The sequence below is a fragment of the Meleagris gallopavo genome, chromosome 4, assembly GCF_000146605.3.
Source record: "Meleagris gallopavo isolate NT-WF06-2002-E0010 breed Aviagen turkey brand Nicholas breeding stock chromosome 4, Turkey_5.1, whole genome shotgun sequence".
Taxonomy (NCBI): Eukaryota; Metazoa; Chordata; class Aves; order Galliformes; family Phasianidae; genus Meleagris; species Meleagris gallopavo.
The window spans coordinates 15,584,383-15,588,820 of record NC_015014.2 but is presented as its reverse complement, the minus strand read 5'-3'; positions in this window follow the sequence as shown (position 1 = coordinate 15,588,820).

Sequence of the window (4,438 nt, the reverse complement as noted above, 5' to 3'; positions counted from 1 at the left end):
GTGCGGAGAGAACCGCTGCGGATCACCGCTAAGCTGCGGGTGGGTTTTTCCGGAGCAGGCTTCTTAGGGGGGCTCGCGTTCCTTAGAACGGTGGGTTTCGAAAGCCCGAGCGTGGAAGGGGAGAGAGCTCCCTGTCCCACCCCCCGACGCGGGTGGCCGTGGTGAGAGGGCAAAGGTGCGTGCCCTGTCCGATCTGGGCTTTGACGATGCAGGTTGGTTGTTCCCAACGCGACCGACTCTCTGAATGCGGCTCCCAGTGTAACACCGGGTGCCACACGTGCGGTTGTCCTCACGAGCAGAAGTAGTTAATAGCTGCGTGCGTGATTGTGAATGGAGGAACTGTCAGAGGCGAATGTGGATCTAACCTATGGAGTGGTGCCTTCTGAGAGACTTGTCCCCCTGCCCCCATCAACCACCGGTATCCGGTGTGCCCAACAACTAGACTAAAACTTTTGGGGTTTCTTCCCTAGCTCATTCAGTATATGGAAAACGCTGTTCTTTTGGGAAACCTGTCAGGATCAGATTTGCAAACAGCCATTTATCGTGCTGGTGATGTGGAGTTGTGCGGAAAACTAGGATGATGCAAAGTGTGTTGTTACTCATTGTGCGTGTTGTGAGCTCCTGGAGTCAGAGCAAAGCTGCTGGGTGGGACGTTGGAATGACAGGAAGAATTGGGAACAACAATAATAACAAGCTGCGATGTATGTGAAACTGAGGATTTACCAAGCCTTGTAAAGATTTATTGTATCTGAGTGTCCTTCATAACTGGTGAGGGAGTAAAATATGCCCTTAATAGAGAGAGGAAGAAACAGGCTCTCTTTGCTTTGTACTGGCACGTGGGCTGAGGTGAGCCTGTGTGCAGAGTGCAGTGGAGGCAGTAGGTGTGCCATTCAGGCAGCTACTCTCACCCTGTGCCTTACTCTGTGCTGTAGACACGAAGAGTTCCTTGGCTACAAAACTGTTCTCATGCAGGGTATTTACAGGGCCAGGCACCAAGGGTCCTACATGTAATTAGACCCTCTTGAAATGGGGAATGCTGGTGATTATTTTTTTTTTTTTCTTTTTCTTTCTCTCTCTGTCTTCTTTTTCTTTTTTTTTAAGGACTTCAGGTCCTTAGTGAGGTCTTTGACTCAATAATTCATCTTTTAGGATGTTTAATTATCATTTTGGTTCTTTTAAGGAACTATAGCTGCTAAGTGAGCATAAAAAGAAGGACAGTGAACCCTTTTCAAGAATAAAACATCCAGGCTTTAAATAATTGGTGTTAAGTATTATTTCTTATGTGCCTTCCAGCAGTTAGTGACCTTGTAGTGTTTTGCACTGAATTTTGAATTGCAGCAGGATGATGAACTTTTAAATTATCTCTTCTCAGAGGAGAGTGTGGAGGAAGAGGTGTGAAGGGGCAGGAAGATAACTGTTATTTCGAGAAAGCAAATGCAGTAGCATGAAATCGAGATTTGGCTAAGTCTAACCTGAGTTGCTATGAGATTGAAGTAAATGAATGAACAGGTAATTGCAGATAGTCTTAGTTGCACTTGAGTACCTTGACACCACTCCGAAAATGCAGAGCTTGTTTTCCAAATGCCAGGTAACTACATAGCTCAGCATGCTGTGTGGGGCACCGTGCAAAGGCAGGGTTTCAGCACATGGTTCTCTTCCTGTGCTCAGTCAGTGTGTGTGATGGATAGGGCTTGATTTGTCTCTTGTCAGCATGGGCAGAAAGCTTCCTGCTGGGTTTGAAAGAAACATGACTGGGCTTTTGCGGCTCATCTTCTCATTGAGGGAAAGTAATTCCTGATGGTGCCTTTGCAGCCTCTTGTTGCTGAGCTGAGGACCAGCTCAAAGGAGGAGCTCTTGATCTGAAGCAGTGTAGCTCTGAGGTTTTCTGTACAAATTTGTCTAATCTGCTTTTTTTGGGGGAAAAAATACTTGAACAAGGAAATTCTTAGTTGTCTGCGTGGTCCCTTGAGGCAGCTTTTCATCTTTTGAATTCCTTGGGTTGCTTTTGATTTCACATTCTTCTCACATTTTCACTAGACTGATATGTGCTGTTGTTTGAGAATGGCAGTTTCCCAGAAAATCAGTGACAGAACTGTCATTCAACTTATTCATGGTTTTATTTTCTAACTTCTTATTTGATTTATTGAAGTACAGTGTATGAAATGTGCTTGAATGGGTGCAGATCTCCCTATTGCTTGCTTGGAGATGCTTTCCCTCATCCAGTGATGTCAGTAGTGAGAACTAGGAAGCCTGAAGGACAGTTCAGTGAGCCTGTCAATAGGGGAAATGTCCCCTGTTGCATGTGGAGTGATTTAGGAGCAGGAATTCATGCCAGCTCTTCTCACAGTCGTCATGTTTTTATGTGGATATTCATGTGCTTATTTGTTTCTCCCATAAACGATAAAGGGATTTATAGCAGCACACGCAGAAGGGGCTGCTCTTTAGCATGCAAATGAAATGCCATGTAACCATGTAACTCTGCGTTTTTAAGGGTTGTATTTTGCCTTGGATAGAAGTGGCTTCCCTGTTATTTCAGAGAGAGCTCCGGCCATGAATCATAGTAAATGCAATCATAAGCTCCATCTGATATGTGTATTGTGAGAATTTCTACCTTAGAGGAGGCAGCTGTTGTTATGGCAGCAAAGGGAGAGAAGATGTGCCCCTCACCTGAGTGGCACCAAATGTAGGATTTTGTCCCCCGCCTGAGAGGGCGTAAGGTTGCCATGGGAATAGATCGACCCGTTCAAAAATAAAAGCAAAAATTGGGTGGCTTGGTGATGGTGCAGTTTGATCCTTTTAAGGTTAATGTCTCTCCCAGTTTCAGTGCACTTTATTCTGTCTAATGCTTACTGGGCTGTAAGGTACCACCTGTATGACTGGGCAGCATTGTTATTTGTGTTTTTTTAATTCTAATCCGTTTTCTGGTTTTGTCCTGCAGGTGCCTGTGTCTATCAAGGCTTGTTGTTTGAGGTAGGTAAGCTTGAATGTGTTAATGCTGGGGAAAGGGTTTGAGAAAGTCCTGTTGATCTGGAGTCTGACTGCTGATTTTGTCACCTCTGCCACTGGGGGATGGGTGAACTTAAAGCAGGTGGTAGAGCTGTGAGCCTGCAGGGAAAAGAACAGCAAAACAAAAACTGCCCTCAGGGCAGTCAAAAATTCTCACTAGGTCTTTGTGAACCCAGCCATTCTCCATATCTTTATTTGTATGAGATTGTGTGGTTCCTGGAAGATATAAATTGTAAGCACACAGTCCTAAGCAGGACAGAGTAGTTTCCTGTAAAGTGTCTCAGTAATATTAGGTACATTCTGTGTTCAGTTGTTTGGTTTTTTCTTTTTTCCTTAAATTAATGGGATGTTAATGATGGCAGTTTAACAGTTATTTTTCTTTCAGCTAATTGTGGTAAGTAATATGTACCTTGACTCTTCTTCCTAAACCCGAAGTATTTTGTTTTATAGTCTTACTCAAGCACTTAATCAGTGAATAACTTCATGAATAGTAAAAGTCTGTGCTTCTTGTAAAACCTGGATCACGTCCTTCTTGCAGAGGTACTTGGCGCTAAAAGAAAATGGTCTAAAAGCTTGCTTTTCTGGAATGCTTCTGTTCCAACCTCTGATCCCACAGCTGATCTGCTCAGAGATTTGTTGCTCTAGTTTGGGAAGCAGCATGCAGCAGTATACAGGAAAAACTGAGTCTTTACATTTCTTGTAGAGCTCTTTTGCCAGGCTGGACATGTGCTGTGTGCAAAATACATGTGATCACTGTGTAGGTTTTGTCCTTCTGTCCTGACCTTTGGTCTAGGACGTTATTTTGCCTGAAGAGGGAAAGGTAGGGCAAATTGCTGGGGGTGAATGTTTTTTGTGAGTGTTTTGGGGGAAGCCATATGAGGCCAAATGAGTTTGCTTCTGTTAGAAATGGAATGCGGAGCTTCAGTCTTTCAAAAGCGATTGGAAAGTGTCTGGACTCCAACTTTAACGAACTGTATGACAGATCACTTTCTTCTGAGCAGTGCAGCTCAGTGAGGGCAGTTCCACTTCTTGCTGATGTGTCAGTCGCAAGTTTTTTTTTGCTGTATTTTTGTTGTTCTGATGTTCTTTCCCTATTCTTCTGCAGCTGTATGTTTGAAATGCTAGTGCAGATCTTGATATCCTAACATAAATTTTGTACATGAAGACTGTGGGATATCTTGTATATGTGTATATGTACGTGTGTCTTTTTTAAAGAACTTGCTTACAATACCCTTGACTTCATAGTATCATTTGAGTTGGAAAGAACCTTTAAAGGTAGTCTAGTCCAACTCTCTTGCGGTGATCAGGGACATCTACAGCTAGATCAGGTTGCTCAGAGCCTGATCCAGCCTGACCTTGAATGTATCCAAGGACCAGGGCATCTACCATTTCTTTGGGTGACCTGTTCCAGAGCCTCACCACCTTTATTGTA